This window comes from Opisthocomus hoazin, chromosome 3, assembly GCF_030867145.1.
Source record: "Opisthocomus hoazin isolate bOpiHoa1 chromosome 3, bOpiHoa1.hap1, whole genome shotgun sequence".
NCBI lineage: Eukaryota > Metazoa > Chordata > Aves > Opisthocomiformes > Opisthocomidae > Opisthocomus > Opisthocomus hoazin.
The window spans coordinates 11,510,961-11,536,472 of NC_134416.1; the positions used below are offsets into that span (position 1 = coordinate 11,510,961).

General features: G+C 40.5%; 1 protein-coding gene across 6 annotated transcripts in view; it reads left to right on the top strand.

Annotated features, from left to right (window-relative positions):
- The window catches only part of CYRIB (CYFIP related Rac1 interactor B), a 97,812-nt gene that overhangs the window by 42,502 nt on the left and 29,798 nt on the right, over nucleotides 1-25,512 (top strand). For 5 of the 6 annotated variants that reach the window (XM_075415550.1, XM_075415551.1, XM_075415549.1 and 2 more), the window contains 2 exons: nucleotides 12,221-12,299; nucleotides 25,083-25,119. The gene's annotated coding sequence lies outside the window, so the exon portion shown is untranslated. The remainder of the gene's footprint in view (nucleotides 1-12,220; nucleotides 12,300-25,082; nucleotides 25,120-25,512) is intronic. The other variant, XM_075415553.1, reaches the window with a different exon arrangement.

Consider the following 25,512-nt stretch of genomic DNA (forward strand, 5'->3'; position numbering starts at 1 on the left):
GAAAAGACTGGAAGCTGCGGATTTGCGTGCTGGGGTTGGTGTTTATAGTAGTGACTTTGAACTGTGTTGCAACACTTGAGTGCTTTACTGATTTGAGTATTTCTGATAACAGTACTTGCGTGTCAGAGAAACCTGTTGAGGGTGAGTGAGCGTGTGGCTTGATGGCAGGTGAAGCTCTCTGTCAACAAAGTCATGAACAGTGACACAAATAATATAACTTATTAAAAACGTTAATTCTTCAGCTTTCAAAACATGTTATTGTTAAAGCTATTGGGGAGCTCTGATTTCTGATCAGATGCAGTGATAAGTGCTGATTGAAATACTAAACTATTGTGTTCTCTGGTAGAACACATTTCTGACTGTCAGCTTGTGAAGGGTACTGATGTGACTGAGTGAAATTTAGAGTAATTTCTGTGTAGAGAGATGGAGTTGTTTAGGGTTCTTTGCTTCACTTTTTTTTTTTTCCATTGGAAATATCTGAAATGGTGTAAGATGTGAAATGCATGTCCTGTATTTAGGCATTTTATTTACTTTACTAGGACACACAACTGAACTTTGATACGCATAAAACTTGTAGCCTGAAATATTAATTCAATTTAAACCAGGAATTTTGGAGCTCTTTTTTATGTGTGTGTGAGACAGCAGCTTTCTGGGAGCCCTGGGTATTCTAGAGTACAGTGGCTCTAGGTGGGAACAGAATGCTTCAACAGAAGCATTCAGAAGAGGAGAACAGATCAGATGTCTCCATCAGGGGGGCCGTTGTTCTGCGTAAGTATGACTTAATTCTGCTGGAGTTTGTTTGCTAGGAAAGGATCCCGTTTGCCATTTGCCTGCTCTTACCAGTGACATAGATGTCTCAAAGGAGGGGGAGTAAGTATTTTGCCTGTGGCTTTATGGACTACAGGCTTGTGACAAAAAGTAGAAAGAGCTCCATTTGGAGGGAGGTTGAGAGTCACTGCCCTTAGGTAGTAACTTTTATTGGTGAGTGGAAAGGTTATAATTATGTTTTCTGAAATAAATGCATTTCAGTGGCTTGGCACTACCCCAGCGTACCTTTTCGGAACAGTGATCCTTGACATGAGTGAGTGCTGAACCTGCTCTTTCCTATTACAGGCAGAGTGCTCAATGGCAGAAACTAAATGTCTGTAAAATACTGTTTGATAATTCCTCATGATAATCAAAACTTGTTAGTACATGTACAGGGGTTTATGGTAATGAAGAAATGGCTTCCTCATAGTTTAATTTCCTACCATGCATTGCTTTTGTGGTGCTGTGTGTGTGCACAAAAGCAATGACTACCTGCCTTACAGATAGAGGGTTTCTCTCAACTGTCTCACAGCTAGCATGAATTAGTTCTTGTCGATGTCCTTCATGTCTGGTGCTGTCTTCCAGTATCAGTAGGATGTGATACCATCTGGGGAAATTTCTGTAAGTCTAAAGTTACAGGTTTTGAAGCCACTTCTTGTGGAAACGGTACATTTTATTTGCAGGGTTCAAAGTTGGCAAAGAAAGTGCAGCTGTTAATGGCCTCTGCTCTCTGAGGAATATGACGTGGAACCCAGAGTTAGAGAGATACCACCTTTCTGAACTAGACTGCTTTTCGTACCTAGTTTCTTGAGAACACTCTTTTTCCACGTTCTCGTGAACTACTCAGTTATTTCTCTGTTGTTGTATGTGTTCTCTGTGTCATTTAAGTGTGGTGTTCATGATCTTGGAGAATACTCTGACTGACCAACAAAACAGGAAGCTGGTTGTGCTTTTCCAGGGGTGGTTTATTCTTCAGACTCTTGGTGTATGAGGTAGGAGAGAATTTGTGGATCTTGTCAATGGTTTGAGTCTAGCTCTGCATCAAGACCACGAATTTACCTTTATCTAAGATTTCCCCATAGGAGTAGGTTTTTTTCTATAACATTTATTTAAGTACACCTAGTAGAATGCAAATTGTCATTTTTCATCTTAGAAGGTTGTCCTAATGTAAGTGCAGTGGTTTTTTTAACAAGTACATTCTAACTACGGGGCGTTTTATGACACTCCTCTGCCATAATCCAACAATTAACTAGTGTTGCAGTTGGTTGACCTGGATGAAACTTGTTGTTTTTTTTTTTTGTCAAGCGTGTTATGTTTAATATATGAATCTTTTTTTTTATTATGTTTGTTTGTAATATATCTGTGAAAAGATAGCTTGATCAGCAATTTGAGACACCTGCATGATGTTTTTTCCAACCAAAACAGTCTTAAAAGATTTTATGGGCAGAACTATAATCCACATATTGAAGTGAAGTTACAGTTTGTTATGTCTGGGATTAGACTGGACTGTCTCAAATGATTAGTTAACTTCCTTCTTACTACCTGTAAGGCCTAAGAAGCTTAAGTTTTCAGCAGTAGAACAATAACTTCCATTATTTTTCAGGTTGGCCCATGAGAGTTTAACATGAAAATCTTTGCCAGATAGGAATGCAATATCTGATGTTTGGAGACTGTACTGCTTCAGCAACTTCTGTTTCTATTGTGAAGCAGTGCAGAGGTTTTGGAGGTATTCTGCATGTGTGCTTCACCCAGTGTACCCTCACTGACTGCCTTGAGGGTCACTAAACAGCCTCTTCTGTGCTTATCCCCTTGAAGATTAATACAGTGCCACCGTTACCAGCTCTTGCTGTAGCAGAATGCAGAGACGACGCACCTGGGTGAAGTCCTGCTGTGCTTAGAGTTGCATCTTTTGCCCTGTTACAGATAACATTGTTGTACCTCAGCTTTTTAACTACCTGAAAGCAAATGGAAAGCTCGTAGTTAAAAACAAGGATCAAATGCAGGTTTCTCTAGTTACTGCGACATTAGACTGAGTTCCTGTCTTTGAATAACTCCTGATAAAACATGTTTATAACATGGAAGCAAGGTTAAAAATTCCCTGTGAAACTCCTTTAGTTTCTCTGTGATGATACATTGACTGAAAATATATCCAAGTGAAAACCGTTCATTCTTTCAGATCTGGTAGATCTCAATCATTGGTTCGTGTTTTTTTTTTAACTATTTTTGCTTATATTTGTATTTTCAAGTAAAGAACTGAATTCGACAAAAATACGGGAGACAGGCCCAGAAGGCCAACATCTGTTTCTAGGCTTGGTTGATAAGAAATTGAATAAGTTAGTACTTGTTACTAAATTTCTGAAAGCCAGATTAATTTTTATTGAAAGACAAAGAAGCTACTGAAAGCCTCTTGATCAGCCAAAGGGGTTTTGCGTTGCTCTTTATGAAGTTGGCTTGCCTATGGTAGTATGCTTCCTGTGATGCTCATGACAGTAGCAGAGGCAAAAGTAATTTTTTAGTGTAGCCACAGTGACAAGCGTATCTTTCGTTAATGAGATTTATCGTTATGTAAGTCTTCTCACTTCCTCCGTCTTGTTGTCGTATTCCAGTATTCAGAGATTACTGACAAGTGTCTGCTGTGTTGGAAAACTCCTGCTATAGGAGGTTCTGCTATAAGAACACCCATAAATCATCCAGTTCTTTGGCAGTGTATTTGCCACATGAGATGTCCCTGATTAAATTGCAGAAGTTAATGAATGGCAATGCAGGTAATTCCCTAGGAGGTAATGTTTGTTCTAGCCCATGCTAGGTATGATGAGCCTCGAACTAAACCCTGTGTATCGTGGAAGTTAACTAGCTTCGCTTCTTCTGGGACTCCGTACAATAGAGATGAGACAGAAGATTTCTGTAGTTGCACTGAGTAATTCTGAGGCCAAGAAGGCTTGAATCAGTCCTGTTACAGCAGATGATTTAACTTCTCTGAATGCTCTTAACTCTGTGTGTGTGTAGCCTTTTCCTGTCAGCAGCCAGACAGGTATGTGGTGTACAACTAATCTGTGCATCTGTACTACCTGCAACACACCCTGTAGGCACTGAATCATAGTTCTTGTACAGCTGTGTAGGCATGGAATCATAGTTCTTGAACAGATGAGTGCTGCAGTACCAGGTGACAGATCCAGTTTCTTCCCAGAAGGCATGCATCTACGGTGCATGGGCGCGCACTCCCCTTTGTACCTCTTGTCAAGCTGGAGCCTGCGCCTGGGCTTCTGTTACACAATTTGTGTAACGCTTTTCCAGATACTGTGTTTCTGAAGAGCTCAGGATTCTCTGCCTTTCATTTTGTTGAAAGTAAACCCTGCATGTGGCACAACCTGTGCTGTGGCTGCACGATGTGGTGAGGGCACTGTGGGTTTCTCATGAAGGAGCAGCCTAAAGCACGCTCCACCTGTAGAGCAGCTCTCTTGTCACATGGTTTGAAAGCACTTTGTGGATGGAGTCCTTGATGTAAATTTGGAGGTTGGAGAAGCTAGGCACCTTAATTTCAAGTCTGGTTACTCTTATTAGTACCATTTATCCTTGTTATTCTATTACTCTTGAAATTCATGGTCCTAGGACTTTGTCTCAGTGTCTGCAGGTATGTGCAGTGCTTGCACTGATGATACTCTTGTTGCGTGTGCTTGCGTCTGTTTGCAAATGTAGTGGTAGGTGGATGAAGGGAAGCTGCTAGGTGTGCATGTCCGTTGTCGCAGTTTTACTTATGTACAGTAACTTTGTGTCTACCGGAATTATGCTGGGCATGACTCTACAATGTGAATTTTTTTATGTGAATTTTATGTAGTACAGTGCCTTTGCTTCATGTGTGTATTTAACTTCAGTTTTCTGGCTGTATTTCTTCATGAAAAACGGTGCTTCAGAATCTGTTAGTCTTCAAGTAAGTCTTTCTAGCCTTACAGTAATAAAAAGCTTTGCAGTGTGACAAGTCTCTAAATAAAAGTAGGGTTTTTTCTGCTTGACTGCTGTTCCAGGGTAAAGTTTGATTTGAAAAGGATGAACTGACTCCCTTGTTACATTCTGTAGAACATGTATGTGACTATTTGAATGTTGGTGTTTGTTATTTCACTTCAGCAGAAAAATGTAAGACTTGTTCTTAAATGCTTCCTTTGTTACTCCAAATACAAGGTAATATAGAAAAATTGTTGTGCTCCTATTTTGTCTGAGGTTGTAATATGCACATTAAATGTAGGAAAAATGCCTCTGGAGATGATGGCATCTGCAAGTACACTGAACAAAGACCTTGTGCTCTCGATACAGACCTAAATGGGAGGATGTGGGAGTAAGAATGGCTTAAAGTTCATCAGATTTCCTGTGCTGAAAGAGGAGTCCAGTTGCCTGTAATCTCTCTAGTGAGAAGCAGATGCAAAAGCTGAGATAGTCTCACCCTGAGAAGGTTCTCTGTGGACTTTCCACTCAAGGTCTCAAACACAAGCTCTGCAGTATCTTGTTTTTTTAAGTAAATATTGGATCTTGAAAAGATCATTCAGCCTGTTTAAGCTAAGAGCTTAAACTATTTACACATCAGATAGAGAAAATTAGGTACTGTAAACATGGCTAAGAGCTGGAAGTAGTGCCTGCCATACTGTGGACTAGATAACAAGCTTGTCTAAATCCAGCTGATTAGGAAATGGGGGGGAAAGAGGGTATATTGACCAGCTGTCCAGGTCCAGGGCTGCATAGCATCTCCCCTGCCCCTGCAGAGTTTTCTAATGGCAGACTCTTTTGCATAACAACCTACCAATTGTAGAATAAGAGAAACCGAACTCGAGTCTCTATTTGAGGAGTCTTGAATTCAGCATCTACTTGTGAGCCAGACTGGGGCCTTGCTCAGCTGAAGCTGGAACACTTTAGGGGTTAAAGGGGTGGATCCAGGAAAGACTAAGAGCAGCAGAACCTGGTGAGAAGGAATTTTTATGGAGTAGGAAAGTCTTTGGGTTTAGTCTTTGCTTACAATAGATCTTTGTCCAGTGGAAATCTTAAACTATTCTTAGAGTTGGGAATGCAACTTCAATCCTTGCGTTACAAGCCTTAACTTATTGAAAAGTTCATGTAGATTGCTCATACCATTAACTGTTAAAGTAGGCTCTTTGAAAGCAGTCTGACTGGTCTGCTGGTTCTGGTCATGCAGGGACCTTCTTTTACTGTGCCTCTACAGAGAGTAGAAAAATTAGGACTAGTCTGATTCCCACTCCCTGGGTTAATTCCTGGTTTCTGCAGTGTGGTTCAATCCCTTGGTCAGGTCTTGTGTATCCAAGGAGTAAACATGTATGAACTGAGATCTAGGGTCAAAAGGTACGTGGCATCTGTACTTCAGAATGAAGATATCTTCCAGGTTTTGTCCATTTCTCTATATGGCTAAAAGCTTGAAAGTCAAAGCATACATATCAGTAACTCACTCCTGACATCTGATTGCCAGAATTATCAGAGCTTTTGAACGGATAGTGCGTTTCTGACCAACTTTTCATAAGTTATGTGATCTAAACTTAGTTGTCCTCCTCCTTTGTATTGTATCCTCTCACCAGGAGGAGGAAAAGATTACTTCTATTTCAGTCTGCATGTAACTGTACATACCTGCCCTTTTCACCCTGTTATGGAAACCTGTTCCATAACTAGTCTGGAGAACATGTCATCTGTGTCCTACTTCTTCGTCTCTGAGTTGAGTCACTCTAAGGACTTGAGTCATTCTTGAAGAAGTAGCTCTATTTTAAAAGGGAACTGAAGAAAATACTAGTTAAAGTTTTTCAAATACTGCCTCAAACACATTCTTGACTGCCCGTAGTCAAACAGTCTGTCTTATTTTAGAGTATTCAAATGATTGCAATCAGTACAATTACATTTGCACTTCCACATTTATCTTTGAAAGAGAGTAATATGGTTGTTATATGGTTTAATGGCATAGGTATTTAGCAGTTTCAGTTTTCTGTTTTACACAAGAGCTACATTCTTCCTACTGTTGCATTTACTGTAAACATAGGCATAGGTTCCTAAGCTCCAAGAAGCTGGGTGAGTGAGGACTTGAGGGTAAGAGGTGGTCTGCTGGTAGTTGGAACTTCTGAAGTGTGAGCAAACTCCTGGATCTGGAGCACACGCTATTCTCAATGGTAATTAATAAATGATAAAAAAAAGCACTGATAAGGGTAGTCATTTTCTAGGGTTCAGTCCCTCTGTAATACTTATGAGTTATTTATTTTGAAAACCTGTGTTTTTAAGGGAAGCTGTTAAACACTACTGGGCTCAACATACCAAGTCTAGTGTTTGAAAGCTGAGGTATGGCACTGAGAGGAGAAAACGTGTTCACAGTTGGAAATCCTTGCTATGACTTTGGAGTAATCAACAGAGGAGAAGTTGGTCAGTCTTCTGTTTGGTAGATTACACTTCAATGAATGCCCTGTGTTGGACTGATAAAACCTGTGCCAAAGGTTTGCTGTGTGGACAGGGGAAGATGATGTGTGAGTCTTTTCCATCTCTGTCTTTTCTAACTCGTAATTAACTGGGCAATTGTCATTTATGCACAAAATTAACTTCTAGTACACAAATATGTTTTGATGTTTTCCAGGTCAAACCTGTGAGGAAGGTGGTATTTAACGTCCCATAACTGATGTTCTGGGGAATGAAGAAAAGTAGTAATTTGATGTTGAAAATGGTCAGGGTATCTCTTGAGTGCTGTGGTGTTAAATGAAGCAGAGCTGGGCAATCATCTGGAAGCAAATAGTTTTAACTTTGTAATGTGTTGTAGCGTGATTGTTATTAACTGTATGCTGTACAGTTGAAGTTCAAACTGTGGAGTTTTAGTACCATTATTTTGATCTTAAACACTTGCTTTCATTGCTGTCCTGAAAATAAAGGCATGAGAACTTACTTTTTCCACTGTGTAGAAGAAAACTACTGGGGATTTTTTAATAGTTCTCTGACCATCAATTCCTCAAATGACAGGAGAATTTCCTGTTTCAACTGAAAATTAAAGCTTTGGCAATATATGTTGGTAAGGGGAAAAAGTAGTCTGTATCATTTTAGTGAGGGATAAAATTCTCAAACAAGTTTTATTTGCCATGGAGCTGTCTCTGAATTCTAGTATTTATAGGTTTTCCTGTTTCTGTAGGGCACTGGGTGTGTTGCTTTCTGCCTCTCATAGCTGCCTTACTATGAAGAGTAGCCTGTTAGAAGCTCTGCAGGGATTATCTTGACCGCTCAGTTTGGGTGCTGTTTTATGTCTAGCAACAGATTTCTTTAAAAGCTACCATAAGCCACCTGACAGTTATCTTTATAGGTCTTAGTGATTTTTTTTAACTCGTTTTGTATACTCTGCTTCTCAGATATGTCTTAACCTGTTGATGGGCTGTTGTCACTACCCATCTGCTGTGATCTGCATTGGGGAGGGTGCATCACCTCAAATCCCCGTTGCTGTCTTTTCTGTGCCTTCTTTGTTTTGGGCTAAGCAAAGTCAAGCACAGGCAAAGATGATGTGTGTAATGTGATTTTAAATGTGGTTTGCATCTATAGAAGAGTGTTGGGGTATGCAGGCTAGGTGGAGTTATTCCTAAGCGTACTTCAGACAAGACCTTGGAGTTGCAATAATCTGTGTGTTAAGCTGTGAAATCTACATTTCTCTGGGCTTTTGAAAATGCTGTGTCCAATGACAGAGGAAACAAAATGGCACCTCGCACCACCCCAGATGGTCACCTCAGTAGTGTCCTTGAGATGAGTGTCTGACTGGAGCAAGGCAGAGACCTGGAGTGTGGGTGATTGGGTCGGCAGTCAGTGGTTTGTGCGAAATTTAAGGAAATGCTTTGACCTCAGTTTCCGTCTGTGTCTCAGCCCTGGCTCATCCCTGTTACTTGTGTTTGAAGACTTACAGCCAGCTCTGCCACAGGGCTTACCTGGACTTGGAGTGGCAATCTTGCTTTAGTGGTGGCAAGGGCTGAAAAATTATTTGAGATAACTTTAAGCCTCTACCTAGAAACTGCTAATAACTAGTTGTTTTGCCAGTGTTTCAGCAGACTGTCTTGCACGGTGTCTCTCAGGAATACCTATTAACCCTTGTGTTACTGGCTTTACCATTCTCTCCTGAGAAGGTAGCCATTAGTAAATTTCTCGGAGGTGTTCTTCCTTGTAGCTCAAATACGTGCAGAACTTGGAGGCTTGGGAAGCAGTGGCCGTGATTATGCCTGTTGAAACATGAACAGCAGGGAGAATCACCATGCGATTCACAGAAGACTCTTTGCATCTTTACGGTTAATAGTTTTCTTGAGCATGAATTTTGTGTGGAGAACAAGATCTAATCAGCTGCTGTCCTTTAGAGTTTAATTCCCCCATCCCCTTAAATGACAAAACTAATGAAGTAAGGGATGGTTGCTTAAGTGAATAGGTGAAGTCTCCCTAATTTACCAGGAACAAGTTAAGTTTATTGTCTGCTTCCTTCTTTTGAACTTATCATCCCACAAAGCTATGCCAACACGGCGTGTGGAGGGCAAGCAAGGATATCTCCTGAGAATGAGCTTGCTCTTTTGTTCTTCACCTGCTATTCTCATTAGCCTGTCAAAGAAACAGTGTTAATTTACTCTACAAAGGTCTATTGAAGTAAAGAAAATTAATTTTTGAACAAACATCGACTGCAAACTAAGATGGCAGCTACTTAGTTTTTCTCAGCTGTGTAATTTATACCATAGGCTACAGTTTGGGGGTCAGTTATTTAAAAAGACAAAAAAATGAAAAAAATGCCTTTTCTTGTCAGGGTTTATCAGCTGAACCAGATTAATGTAGGTCATATATAAGGAATTGTTTCCTTGAAAGCTGGGGAGGTGCTTGAAAGGGACCACGTCTGCAACGTTCGCACCCCTCTGCTCCCGGCGTGGGGTGCTGCCCGGCTGCTCCTGGCCAGCCTGCCTGCGCAGCAGCCGCCTCCCCGCCAGTTCCTCCTCCCGCACCCGGCTTCATTCTGTGCCCAGCCCTGGCAGATCGCGTCATTCCTCTGCATGTGGATGTTTCCGTGATCCCCCCTGTCCACCGTACCTGCTGCTGCTTTGCCATGTTGACTTTTCCCATCCCCAATGGCTGCGCAGCTGTAGCTGCTGGCAATCGCTTGCCTTTCTCGCTTGAAGGCCAGTCTGCAGGGCTGGGTGGTGGTGGGGAGCCGTGGCACGGGAGGTGCTGAGCAGCCAGGGGAGTCAGCAGTGCAGAGCTGCGTGGGGCTGGAGGGGCTCCAGCAGGCTTAGATGCTGCTTTTGGTAAAACAAAATCCTGCGTGCTACTTCAGGTGGGTATGAGGAAGTTTAAACATTCAAATTTGGCAACGTGATATCTGCGTTTAGTCCAGTGGAAGCGTAACGCGATTTTTCTGTTTGAGATGATCGATCATGCTTGAAAAAAATCAGTTCCCTGATACGGAATAGGAAGCTTTTCATACTGTGATGTAGCAGGGTAGAAGGAAGTATTTTTGTTGGGTATGTTGAAGGGAATCGCACACGTTGCAACTGCATTAATGGTCACTCAGCCAGGAGAACTTTTGAATCCTGTTACCAGGCTGTGGACAGTGACAGTGCTGCTCTGCGACTTACCAGGCAGCGCGTGGGTATAAAACCTTACAGCTTCCAGTCAGAAGTTTGTAACTGAATTGTTAACTTTATACAGTTGCTTGCCAAGAGGACCATGAATGAAAGGGAGTGAAATAGCACAAAGCCTGTGCTTTACAAAGTGAATAAGGTGTCTTGGAAGTTTTTTAGATTTCCCTTTCTGCAAGAGACAGAAGTAGTGCTTCATACAACAACACTTGCAGAAAACAAAACAAAACCCCCATTATTTTGCTCTGCAGCTGCTTATCTTAGATGCTGCCTTCACACAAATTGGTAAATGTTATCATTGACTAACATCACTGTCTTTTAGTTTTTACTTTTGAACTGTCTGTTGCAATTCTTTGCTTCAGTGTAGCTGTGAGTAGGATCACTTGATTTTAATTTGCAATTAAATTTTTCATAGTAACTTGGAGTCCTTGGCTTCTCCTAGCTGTGCTGTTCAGGTCGCAAGTTTTTATTTTGTGGAAAGGGGAGGAGGGAATGAGTGGTATCTTTTGACGATAGTTCTCGCTGTGACTAAAATCATTCCCCAGCCTTGATACTGCATAGCTTTTTCCACCCTTCCGAAGCTGGGACAAATCAGTAATATTATGGCCTTTGTGATTAGAAATTTCACTGCAAAGCAGCATATTTTTGAAGTGCTTGTTAATCAGGATTATCTGATGTAAGAGGAGCTGCTGATAGCTGATTAAGTACAAATTAACGCTGAATATTTCATGCCTCTTCATCTGGATCTGCAAAGGTCATTAACATGACAGGGATTTTATATTTCTAAAACAAGTTTATGCTAAAAACAGATGCATTGCAGAATGTAGTTGACTTTGTAGAAGCAGAAAGAGAACTGTAGTACAGAATGGGAAGATCACTCTTTTAAAGAAACCTGGAGATGCGACATGTTGGTAGGGTGAATGCTGGTACCAGGAGCAGTATCTGAAGTGGGAGCAACAGTGGTTTTACTGGAGATGGGCTAGAGTGACAACACTCAAGTGTTTAAATTAGCCAGAATCCCTGAAACTGAAGCAGCCTACAAAACCCCAAGTAGAAAAGGCTTATGAACCTTTCACCACAACAGAAAGGTGCCAGGTTTTGGCCAGTTCATCATCCAGTTACTGAACTAAAGGTAGACTCTGCTGTGTAAACTGATTCCAAATGAACTTACAGACCCTTAGAATGCTTGCAATAGGTCTCGGTGCCACCTTTCTGTAGGAAATGCTGTTCTGACTATATAAATACTAGTTTTCTGAACCAGAAACTTAGTTTTGAAGCAGGAAATCTAAGTAATTCTACAGTAAGTTCAGAAAGGTAAAAACTACCATTGGTCAAATTTGTCTTTTAGCTGGTGAAAACTGTAGCAAAGAGGCATTTTTCCCTGTGCGCAGTATATGTGATGCGGTAGATAAAACTTGGACAGACACCTATTTTTTTCTGCTGCAACTATGTGTAACTTGGCTCAGGAGTGCAGAGATGTAATGCTCTGTCGCTTTGTGCTGTAACTCTGTGGAGCTTCCCTCAGTAATGCTGAGACGCAGTGCTCTGTTTCTGATGCTGGTGATCATGGGTAGCTAATTGCCTTGCTGACTCACAGAAGAGTTTGTAAGGACACTTCTCCGTTTGCTTGTAATGTCACTTCCGTAATATCACAAGTGTTTTTGAAATTGATGTGGTTTTTTTTCACATTCCTAAAGAATTAGGTAGGTTCTGCAGGATTAACTTTGATTTACCCTTGGCACTGGCTTATGTGATTGAAATGCTGTGTATTGTTTATGTTTAATGGGATTCTTCTGTTTGTTCAGATCCTGAAGACGAGCTGCTGCATCGATAATCTGAGGAGGGGAGTTCTCTGTTAAGACTGCAAGAAGATACTGCCAACTGGTAAACACTTCCTTAAGTGTTCGTCTTTGCCTGTAGAATGTTGTTTTGTTTTCCACAGTATTTTAGGCTAAGGGGTACAAAGTGTTTTGATGTATTGAAAGCAAGAAGTAGATCATGCTTTTTTTTTTTTTTTCCTTCGGTTAGCTGTAGCTTACCAGACAAAAGGCCCAGTAGCAGTGGATAACGTGTGGGTATTTAAAATGGAATACAAAGTGATTAAATTCCTGCTCTTACAGTAGGAGAAAAAAGATTAGCCTTTTTTCTGTAGTGGAATGTTAACCATTATCTGTTTGCCTTTTCCACTGAGGCTATTAAAATGTGTCTGTACCTCTTACTACTATATAAAGACTATTTGAAGTGTGACAGTGCAAACACTGAAACTTCAAATCTGATGCTTCAGAGCCTAGAGAGAGAGAAGAAAAGAAACTTTAAGGCAATCTGGTTTAGAATTTGAACATGGCTAAACATGCTAATGTGAGTGTCCAGATGCTTTGAAAGATGCCATTAGTGTGCTCTTAGTAGATGGGTGTTTGAGACATAATTTTCACTGGAAATAATACATGGTAATAACGCTAAAGATGTAGCATAATTCATAGGCATTTGAAGTCCTCTATAGGTTGCCTGTAGGTTCAGAATGGTGAAAGGGTCATCAGTGAAGAGCCATGACCATTTAGTAGCAGTTTGCCAGCCTGTAAGTTAAGATGTTGAGCTACGCTATTACAAGGCAACTTGAGAATTTAGGACACTTGAATATGTCTTGACATAGCTACATCATGTGCACGTTGATAGTAGGTACCGGATTTACAGTTCACTTACCAAACACTTGATGTTGTAAATGGAGTAGCAGTCTTCGGTATGGGGAAAGACATCCACAAAGTTGTAAACTAAACATGTATTCAGTTTTCCTCTGTCATTATACATTACTAGTTACCTTATATAAAGCTGGAATCCTACCCATCTGTTTACTGCTATCATTTGGGCTACAGGGCTCAGTGAACTCGTGTCAGGAGAGGGTTCTTAGCCTGGAATGGGGTGATGCAGCTGGGTCCAGTGATGAAGCTGGAAAGAAGCAGCATCCTAGCCAGTAAAGAAACATGAAGCTTTTATGACCCATATATTTACAGATGCTTTATTAATCTTTGCGTGCCAGTTAATTTGCCTAAATTTTCTAAGCAGTCGAGGACAACTTTATGTAGTTGTGTTGTGTAGCTGTTGCTAATATCCAGGGTCCACGGAGAATATTAAAATACTTTGTTCTGTTACTCTGCCATACCTTGATTATAGGAAAGTTTTGAAGGCTTATAATGGTCAATAATGTGCATCTGTCAGAACTGATGTAGTGAAAATAGTGTTTGACTTTATGTAGTCCTTTTTATGTAAAGATGACTTATATACTACAGCTATATAGTGAGCGATAAGAGCTTTGTTGCCTGGCTCTGTATAAAACAGCAGCTCCTGACACTAAAATGAGTATGAGAATCCTTCCCAAATACACAGTTTGAAAATGCACGTCCCTCAGTTTACAGGAGAAAGAGCCACTGACGTGTAGGGTGTCGCAATTGGAGGTACCAAGGCACTGAAGTACCAACACAAGTTTTGAGCCACATTGTAAATATCTGATAGTATTTTTTGGGTTAATGCTTTGGATTGTTCTGGTCATACATGATGTGAATAAATAATGTATGTCTGTCACTAAATTTGAGTGCATAGCTTGCCCCATACAGAAAGCTGAAAAACTCATTAGCCTAGCAGTGAGGGATCCTCTGTCCATTTCTCTTCTTTGGCTTCGCTTCCCACCCCATCATCCCTCCATCTCTCTCTGAGAGAAGTGTAACATGATTGCCATACCGAGTGAAGCTGGGAAATTGATTTCACTGTTTCCAGCATAAACTTTGGTCTCGGAAGACAGCAGCTGGGAGCTTACTGAGCTCTAACACATTTTAGACCTGACCCAGGTCTCAGCTCAGGCCCTCAGCTCTGGGAATATGCTGAAAAGAGAATGTGACACATGGATACCACATCCATTGGGGCAGTGTGTGCCTGGGTCTTGAACTTCATCATGAAGTTCAACAAGGCCAAGTGCAAGGTCCTGTATCTGGGTCAGGGCAATCCCAAGTATGAATATAGGCTGGGCAGAGAGTGGATTGAGAGCAGCCCTGAGGAGAAGGACTTGGGGGTGCTGGCTGACGAGAAGCTCAGCGTGACCCGACAGTGTGAGCTCGCAGCCCAGAAGGCCAACCGTATCCTGGGCTGCATCAAAAGCAGCGTGGCCAGCAGGTCGAGGGAGGGGATTCTGTCCCTCTGCTCCTCTCTGGTGAGACCTCACCTGGAGTCCTACATCCAGCTCTGGAGCCTTCGGCACAGGAAAGACATGGACCTGTTGGAGCGGGGCCAGAGGAGGCCACAAAAATGGTCAGAGGACTGGAGCACCTCTCCTACGAGGAAAGGCTGAGAAAGTTGGGGCTGTTCAGCCTGGAGAAGGGAAGGCTGCAGGGAGACCTTAGAGCAGCTTTCCAGTACCTGAAGGGGGCTGCAAGAAAGCTGGAGAGGGACTTCTAACAAGGATATGTAGGGATAGGACAAGGGGTAATGGCTTTAAACTGAAAGAGGATAGATTTAGACTGGATATAAGGAAGAAATTCTTTACTGTGAGAGTGGTGAGGCACTGGCAAAGGTTGCCCAGAGAAGCTGTGGCTGCCCCCTCCGTGGCAGTGTTCAAGGCCAGTTTGGATGGGGCTTTGAGCAGCATGGTCTGATGGAAGGTGTCCCTGCCCATGGCAGTGGGGTTGGAACTAGGTCATCTTTAAAGTCCCTTCCAGCCCAGACCATTTGATGATTCAGTGATGGCTGGTGCCAAGAAAAATATTAAGCCAGCTGGACCTTGGTGTGGTGCAGACTAGCCTGAATGGTTGTATAAGGCATGCATGCCTGTTTTATCTAGGTGGTATTTCTTTTGGTTATGGTGTTTCAGCTGTCCATTATCACAGATACTGAAGAACATACAACATTTTAGTGTTTGCCCTATTTTCCTTCTATTAGCTTTTCTTTTTTATTACCTTAACTTACTTGTATGGGATTATTTTTCCAGACTATCAGTCATTCAGAAAAGGTCTTCATAATTATCTCCTGCTTTTGTGTATAATCTCTGATAATTATTCATTCTTGTTTTATGGCTTTGTCATACACAGCTTGAACTTGTCTGCATGCTTGAAGATTTAAAATCTTTCCATGCAACTTAGAATTGTTTCCCTGTAATGATGATGAGGAGATGTTTTGAGCAAACTGATTAACGTGTTGTAGAGTCCCTGTTCCAGCACTGATACTGCAGTATTTGTGGATTAACAGGTTTTGTATTTTGTGCCATTTTTAATATATGAAAACACCTTCAGTATTATGTTTGCAAAGTGGAAGCAAATGCATACCTGTCATTTTCTTACTCATTTTGAGAAAGCTTTGTTGTGGCTTCCATAGCTCTTATAAGAGTAGCATTTGTCTGGCTGACACATCTTTAAATGTTCTGCTTCCTTGTGAGGACAATCTGTAAAATCTCTTCCATAATGATCTCAGTCTTTTAGTGCCAATCCCTCTAGTATGTGCTAAACTTAAAAAGAGCAGGAAAGTTTGTTTCTCGTTGTCCCTGTACCTGCGTGCCTACAAAAGGTTTGGAGTGAAGGACCTGATTCAGAAGAGATGCTGTGTTGAGTAAGGCCATATTGCACGTTATGGACTTCTGTATGGCTTTGTCTGGGACATCTATATAAAGCCAAATGTGCTACAAGAAATATAAAGCAAGGTTCTGTTTTGTTTGGCTCAATACTAAATGCTTCCTCTATTAAATGAGGAAATAGGTGTTAAAAAATGTGCAGCTTTTAATGTGTGCTTTCAGAAGGATTTTTTTCATTGGAAACCTGTGTAATCAGTGTAGAAAGTGGTGAAGTTACAAATGCTTCTGTGCAACTTGAAAAGCTTTTACCGCAGAGCCTACCGTATACCTACAGTAGGGTAGTGTGGGAACCATCAGGGATAAAAGAATAATCCATCACAATGAGGTTGTATACTGTAAATACATAAAGAAAAATTAATGTCTTTCTGACAGCTGAAACCACTTTCACTTCCCATTTGTGCCACAAGTTAAAACCAATCTCTTTGGGTAGTGTCACTCTAAATATATTGCTTGAAGTTTGCCCATAAATTCTATTTGCAATTTAGCAGAGCTGCTTGAATTGATTTGTCATCTGTGTGAAAGCGGGTTTGTTGAAGTGGTTCTTAGTATATGGAATTAAGTACGTTCTGTGTTTTCTACATTCACTATAAAATATTTTGGTAGAAATTCTGATCATGTTATTGATATTCTACCAACATGGATGTATTTGGTGTTAGTGCTGGTATCTAAGGCAAGAAAGAGGAATAGCTGACAGCTTTTTAGGCCAAACTGAACCATTTCCTATTTATTTTCTGTATGTTATCTTGGGGCTTCTTTAATGTGGCTGGCTGTGATAGCATGGGAATAGACTGAGGGGCTAAAAGGTTTTTGCAGTCCTGTGTTTTTTAAAGTCTAGTAGTACGTATTAGCAATGAATGTAAATAAACTACTGGTGCTGACACAGTGTAATGTGGTATCTTTTCTCCCACAATGGAAGTAAAATTAATTAAAACCTTGAATGAAGATCATTGTAATCTGCAAATGATCAGCGACAGGGTTTTCTAACTGTAATCAAGCAAAAATCAGTGTAGAGCTCTTCCAAAATATCCTTCCTTTACATGCAGTAGTCCTACTGCAACAGTTAGTAGAGTAAATTTAAAGAGAAATGAGCGTTGTGTCTCGTTTGGCTTATTCATAGTAGACTCTGTTCTGCTTGAGACATCAGCCGTGCCGATTTGTTTATGAAGGTGAAGCTGCTGTTTTTTTCCACCTGTAAATGATTCCTCAGGACAATGTGAACTATTTAATTCTGTTTGTCCAATGAGCCTTCAAATCAAAGACATTAATTTAAAGGTTGTTTTGACTTTTCGAAAAGTCACTTTTAAACAGACCAGCAAAATATGTAAACTTTTCTCATGAGAAGGACATTTGGTCTGAAAAGCTGTGCTTGTTGAGACAGGTGACTGGATTTTGTATTACTTTTTTTGTGGTCTGTTCTATTAGTTTAATGTCAGATGTTGCTGGTTTCACTTCCTGACTTAGAAAAGGACTCTTAAATGCTTGCTAAAGGACATTTCTACATTTTGTGGGAGGTGGGTTTTACTTTTGTTTAACTCTGTAGGGACTTGGGTTATTAACATGTAGTCCTTCAAATCTGGTTAATATGCAGCTTACTGCGTGACCGCATAACTGCAGTTGTATTATTTACAATCATAGCATATCTCAAGTTGGAAGGGACCCATAATGGTCATCACCTCCAACTCCTGCTCCTCACAGGACTGCCTAAAGCTAAGCCATATGGCTGAGAGCATCGTCCAGATGCTCCTTGAACTCTGACGCGTTTGGTGCTGTGACCACTTCCCTGGGGAGCCTGTTCAGTGACCGACCACCCTCTCAGTGGAGAACTTTTCTCTGGTGCCCCGTCTGAACTTCCCCCGATGCAGCTTGCCCCATTTTAGCTTATCGTGGAATTGATTTTGGGAGTTATTGAGCAGAAATAGCATGCAGCTCTTGAGATTCAGTATCTTTAAATTATAATGCAGGAATTTAAACCTTGTTGTATGGCTCCTGTTACTTTCTTTTTTCCAGAGTGCTGGACGAAGCTGTTGAATAAACACCATGGCCCCTAGGAGCTGGGCCCAGGCATTCCTGTGTTATATCTCTTGTGTTTGTTACACTGTGTTCTGTAACTTTGATGCATGCTTCCATCTTAGATGCTACCCCACAAACGTTTGAGGTTACAGGTTAAAATAACATGGTTAGATTTTTCCTTTCTCAACAGTGATTGATTAATATAATTGTTTTGGGTATTCTGCTTTACCATTTTTTCTGGCACCTAACCACCCATGTTGTCCTTTGGGTTAGAATAATTTCAGACTTCTATTACTGAAAGGTTACTGTTCAGCTGATCTGAAAATACGCCTTTTTTTTTTTCCCCTTCTCTCCCCTCCCCCCACTTCTTTTATTGATTTTAGCTGAAGCAGATAATACAAATCATTCCATGTAGGTGGAGCTCAAGGCCATCCTGGGCAAGCAGGAGGTGCTTTCAGGAGTCTCAGAGCTACAGGAGAGTTACTCTGGCTGGAGCAGAGCTCCTCTGATCCTTCTCGGCAGAAGTTACTGCTGTCCCAAGGCTCTGCCATGGAGTCGTCCTTGCACAGCGTTGCCTCCTGGCTTGCGCATGAATTGTGGCTACCGAGGAGCTGCCCCTGTGAGACTTGCTTAGTGGGGCAGTACTGGGGACCCTGGGGGCAAGGAGTTAAAGCCTGGGTACCCCCTGTAGCCTGCTCAGCCCTCCAGGCTGTGAGAAGCATGTGGCAAATCTTACTGCTGTTGGTTTCCCTAAGAAGGGCTTGCCAGGCTTTTTAAAAGCTAATCTGTGTTCTTTGAAATCAGAAATAAGCAAATCCATTGCCTTTGGGCAGCAAAGATGCTGTCTGTGATACTTCTGTAGCTGTAGTGATCTCATGTTAGGTCTGCGTTCAGCTTACAGTTTTACCTATCAGAGCATTAACTAGAGCTTCAGCTCTCAATTTCTGATACTGTTGAGGGACACTTCGTGGTTAGAACTCACTAAAACCAGTAAAAATATTATTTAGGTGGTAAGTTATGCTCTTCTCTGGTTGGTTTCCTTTCATGGCAGAAGTTCCTTTCTGTTCATATGACCTAGTATTGTCCCGGGGAAAGTGGTTTACCCTGAGCCTAGAAATTTAGATTATAAGAAATAAGGACTCCTCTGTTTAAGTGTTACTGAATAGGGCTGTGGGTCTTGGGGTTGCTCAGAGCTGATAAAACACTACTAATAATATTGAATGGGAAAGCCCTTTTGACCTTTTCTTGTCTTACTGTTTTTGTTACACAAGTGGGTGAGTATTGCCGCTCACTTCCTGAGACAGGGTATGGTTTTGTTTCTGTTATGCTGATATTGAGTCAGAACTCTGTCTTAAACTCTGCCATATTCCTAAGAAATTATGTCATTTGTATAGCTTAGATAAAAAAGCTGTTGAATCTCTTGGGTGGTATTCAAGAATGCTTCACAACTGGGTGTTTAACAACGTAACATCAAAGGAAGCATCGACTGCAGAAAAATGGCAACGCTGAGTATTCATGGGGAAGTTAAACATGCAACAGATGGCAAAAAGCGGTATCGTTTAATGTTGTAAAGGTATCCAGTATCTCTTGCTAGTTTAGGAACACTTTAAGTAATTTTTTGAGGAGTGAAAGCCTGAATGCTAGGGAGTTCTTCAAAATTCTGCTCATGTAATATACCCGGTACTAAATCACTTCAGGATTTAGATTTATGAAGGCTCAAAAGAAATACAGGAGTTAATATGCTACCAGAAATAGCAAATTTGGTTGTTTGAATAATTGACTATTAGACACAGGACTTGCTTCAATAGTTCTTGTAGGCTTTTTAATTTTTTTTTCTTGCAGTGAAACAGTTATGTGGCCTGAACTAAAATCTCAGTTTTACCCCCACCCCCCAAAAAGACAACCACTACAAACTAAAAAAAAAACAACCCCAAATTAAACAACCCAGGAAGTCCCATCTCTGTTTTCCTAAAAGTCCTTATTTGTCTTCTGGTTACCAAACATTTATTATTTAGACTTGCTTTGAGAAGTGAAAAAGTTTATTTTGAAATACTTAAATTAAGTATCTGATTTGGTTTAAAAAATCCCTTGTACTTGGTCTTCGAATTGAGGCTTTTTATTTTTACATAAAGCTTTGAAGAGATGCAAAAATGGGGATTACGACAGTTAATTTTACTGTTTCCACTAAGCCAAAGTAATGGTTTGTTGTGGAAAACATACCTGTAAGTGAATGAAATATAAATTTTCATGCTGAATGTTAGTCTTGTATATGTGTGAATATCCTCTTATGCCATACAAGCTTCTCAATTATCTGTGGTTTTCCCTCTTTTATTTGGTAAAAGAAGTATATGTATATAACCATGTCCCGCTCCTGTAGTCTGTAGTGCAACATCTAAACTACCTTGAAATATTTTCTGTAGAGCAATTCCTGATGGCCCTTTTCTACATTCTGCTTGAAGCCAGATTTTCAGACTAAGCTTTAGAGAAAGTGAAACAGTGCTTTGTGGACCTTATTTGCAGTTTGCAGAGTAATTAGTTGTGCTCTGAACATCGCACGTGGAACTGAGAGTGCCACCAGATGTCTGGGCGCACAGTATGAAGAGCTGTATGCCAATACAGCCGTGTAGAATATGAGTTATATGGGCACAAACGCATTTTAATCTGTGAATAAAGGAAAGAAAGCATAACTTGCTTTTGGCAGGTGTCTTAACACAGGTCAAGAACTGCCAAGAAATCTTTCATGTCAGATCACCATTTCTATCATTAAATTATAAACTTAGAAGGGATTGGAGTGTAGCAAGTAATATGAGATACTGTAAGACAACATTGGGAAATTATATAGGTTAGGGAAAGGCTTAATATAACACAGAGTTTTAAGGTACAATATTCCTTCAGAAGGATAAGTAAAAAAGGAGAAGAAGGGTTTGAGCTGAAGATTTCTGCAGCCAGAAGTCAAAAAGGTGTTTTTTATAGCAGGTAACCAGTGGATTTGCTTTCCTATGAAGAACTAAGGTCACTTTGCAGTAGTGCTAGACTACCTATGCATAGATTTAATGTTTGATTGTCATACAGATATAGCAGAATCTTCTTTTAGAATCACTGATGTTAATATTGGAGTTTGCATCCATTCCGCATTGAACCATGGGTTCATCTGCAGATGTCCTGAAACTTCCTTTGAAACATGATCTTAGCTATGATTTATTTTTTATAGCTTAGCCATCTGTTATTGTTACTTTAGTAACAATCAGGTTTTATTACTAAACATTTCTTGGTGTTCTTTTTTTATTACCCACAAGATGTGGGATGTATTTGGCTTGCGGTTCTGCCTTGGACCCGGCTCATTTTTTAATGTGTGCTTCTGAGAGTAACCAGTTCTTGGAGTGGTTTCCTCAAACTTAATTTCTAGTCTATAACTGAAGCAAGAGAGCAGGAGCGTCTAAAAATTGCCAGAACAGTGCAGTCTTTGAGCTGTTCTGTTCAGCAGCATGGAAAGGGCAGTTAAGATTCGCGGACTGAGAACATCGGTGCTGCAGTCCACCTCTGGCTGCAACAGAGCTCAAGCTGGTGATGCTTACCAAGGGAAATCCTGGTGCAAGCTTGAGCTTCAAACAAGTGATTTAAACATTTGCTCTATGAAAGCATGAGTGTGGATTGTTTTGAAGATGACTACAAGTGCTTGGGTGCCTAATACCTCATATGGAGTACGTGAATCCTGTGCAAGCTTTCTTTCTGAGGGTTGTAAGCTTCGTGAAGCAATGCTTTCTGAAGTTTCCTGATGAGCTGAGGTGCCAAGTGAGTACATAGAAAGTAATTTAGATTCTTGTTGCAAAGTAGTTGTCGATTCTTTCTTGCTACTCTGTTTTCCATTCTTAATAGGCAGAAAAACCTGAGTGTTGGAAAGCCTGCAAAATCACCATTCTCGTCAGCAACTGTCAGTCAAGATTTGCTAGAAGAGTGCTTGTGTGTAGAGGCTTAGTTCAGCCAGAGTTGGGCAGAAGACATTGGTTTCATACTGGAAGTTAATGGTTAGCTTTTTCTCTCCTGAAATGTGTTTTCATGTACTGCCCAGTTAAGAGCATCAGTTCCAATATGAGGTGGATACTAAGAAAATAAGGTTTATTCAGTGGTTAGCTGGTTATTAAATTTTTTGCAAGTTTCGTTATCCACAGTGATGCTAAGTTTATGTAGCACATCTTTTATGTTTGGGTACCGTCTGACTTCTGTCAGCCACGGGCCTTTCCTCTGACAAACTGAATGATGCTTGATTTTGTTTTCTTCTGAAAATGAATAGCTGCAGTTTGGATGATCCACTGTCCCTCTCTAATGGCTGTAGATGTTTTTGTGCATTTATTCTTCAATTGTTATGACAGTTTTTTGAATTCCTGTTGTAGCTGGCCTGAGATGTTAGCATATGCTTTGGCCTTTTTCTGCTGTGGTAGAGTTAGGCTGCAAGTCAAGGGGGGGGTGTGGTGTAATAGAGATTCCTAGGATGGGATTAGTCTTCCTGATGTTTGGCTTCATAAAATGGTATTAAAAAAGGCTAAACAAAATCTCTGAGCTGTTAACCCGTTGAATAAAAGGTAATTTTCCTGCCCAGAGCTGCTTCTGTCTGTAACATAACATTAAATACTTGCCTACCTCAGAATTGCAAGCAATTGAAAAAAAAAATGCTTAGTTCTGTATTATTCAATTTTCAATACCTATTAAATTATATAGTATACATGTCTCATCTTGTGCCTGTTGGTATTCTTTCTATATTAATCTGCAGATCGAAACCTTGAGAATCAGTCAGAAGAGCCTCTGTACTAACTGGGAGAGCCCAAGTGATGCCCTCTGCACCTGACAATAGGAGATTTTTATTTAGATACTCTTGTGTCTGAGTTAAGGTGCAAAAATTAATTGTGTAAAGAATCCATCAGACCATTAATTTCACATCTGGCCGTTTTAATGGATGTTCACTGCTTATTCCCCACTGACTGCCAAGATCTGCAAGTCAATTTCTCATTCGTTTAGACAGTGCTTCATTATGTTGCATAGTGCTAACCTCTAAATTTAAAATATCATGTGATGTGAAGTCACACCACACAAAAATCAAGTATCTATCAGCTTGCCAGTATAAACCAAGTGGATAGCATGATCTGAACTGTTCTGTGTGAAGGCATGCTCATCAGTACTAGAAGATAGGAATCCAGTTAATGGGTTCCTGTGCTGATGTCTCTGCCTGTTACTGATGATAGTCCAGCTGACCTGTAATTCCCAGCTTTCCTGGTTGTTTCCTTTTTGCGTAATGGCTCTACTAGGCCATTTGCTCATTCACTGAAGCCTTCAGGACAAGCTGCCAGAGCATCAGCACTCTTTTCTTGCAGGTGCAAAATGGTTGTGATTTTAAATGCAGTATTCTTGTCCAGGAAGTTGTAGAGAGCTGAGCAATTCTAGTTTATTTCTGATAATTCTGTCAGTTGGAAATTTGGATGTTTCTGTTCAGTAATGAACTAATACTGTTAGGAAACATTTTCTAAAACATCCTTAGCCTTAATGCTACAGTGGGTTTTTTTCTCTATTACTTTCATATTCATTTCTGTAGTCTGGTCATTCTAATGAATTTAGACTTCTCCTTTTTGTTTATAGCTCAGTGAATTAAGTTGGACTCTCACCTGAAATCATCTTAACCAGAACTCTTGACTACCCACTCCCCCCAAAAAATCTGGTTTTAGGTAGAATTTTTTAGTATTCTTAAATGTTTTGTCCTATTTGATTTTTCTTTCACTTTTCTCAGGCAGTTAACTTTCCGAGGTAATGTTGGGTCTAACTTTGGTTTCGGTTTCTCTGTTCGCTGTATCAGTTATGTTCATCCCTGACCTGCAGGGGACTGACGCTTTCCGGTCAGCGTTCGATTTGTGTTGCTTTGTCTCAAAGCATTAATTAGGCGGTCTGCAGTGGTGGGGAGGGGAAAAAACACCCCACATTTAAAATATGCCTAGTGAGGGTTGGGTAAGTTTTAGGGAAATTGCAACAGCTTTTACGAAGATAGGGCTGTTAACCATCCTTTTGTCCTGTGAAGTAGTTGTTGTGCTGAATTACTAGCTGTTGGTTATTACTGAGAAAGCAAAGGGAAGCTGGAGCTAACTGGCAAAGGAAGAAGCAGATGCTTACTCACACTTAAATCCTAGTCAAGGGGAAAGTGTCTTTAAGAGATGCATACACTGGAAATAATGGAGCAATGAATTTCTACAGTTAAAATGGTGTCTGACAGTCATCTTTTTGCTGATGTTCAGTTCTGTGGGCTGTGAAGAGTTGTTCTTGCTAGGGTCTCCGCTCTGCTTCTTGCCTGTGGTGCTGTAGATCTCCAGAGCCTTCCCTGGCTCACGTTACACTGTTACTTCCTGTGAAGCTTAATGAGATACTCTAGGACTCCGTATCTTCTCCTTTATACTGTACTACTAACATAGTTATTTCACCAGCCGTAAGATGGTGGTTACTAATGCGTGCAGCAGACTGAGGCTGCCTAAGAATGCTAGTGTTCTGTAAGCAAATGGTTTCCAACGGTGTCTTGAAAGTACCTTCTTGGAGATCAGCACGCAAGGCATGAATTTTTTCAAGACAATTTGTGTGGTTGAGTTGAGAATCTTGTGTTATTCTTTCTTTTTAAAGTTTGTGTCTGCGATATGAAATCCAAGGGGAACAATTTGCCACTGGTATTTTATTGCAACTTTGACTCTTTAGTAATTAAATTTATTACGGGATATGTGTTCTTACGGATTATCAGCAGCCTTTTCCCCTAGGAACACATTTGCTGCCAAATAATTGTGTTTTCTATTTATTTATATGCCTAGAGATAAAACACAGTTCTACATTCTACTTTTTAAATGTATCTTTCAAAAGTCACAGTGGCATGTAGATCCAGAACTATGTTTATGAAGTAGATCCAGAAAAGTAGTACAATGTGTGGAACAGATGCGTATTTGCTTTTATAAGGTCATATAGCATTAGATTTAAGAATTTTGGTGCAAAGGAATGAATTTTCATAATCTCTTTTTCTTTTGAAACAGACTGGAGGCCAAGAACAGGGTGCAGCACTGGCTGTAGGTAAGAATTTAAACTTAACCCGCCTGAAAACTCTCCTGACATATAAGAAGCAAAAATTATAATATGCTAAAGGACAGAAACTAGGACTGTTCTGAATATTAGCAATTTTCTCTTCAAGAACTCCTTTTGCCCTGTTCCCTTATACAACTTTGAAAATTTCTAGTGTTCACTAGGAAGTCCTGATCTATAACCTGATTTTTTTATGCCTCTCCCTAGTTAAAGATGGCAATAAGGTTAGAAGTGGTGGGCTTTTTTCTTGCATAGTAGCTCACCACACAGCCTGGTAATGATTTTGAAAATTCTCTACTGGAGTGATGAGAAGAAGCCCCATTGTTTCAATAAAGATGATTTTCCTGTGCATAGAGTATAGTAGTTTGGCCACGTTTATCCTGG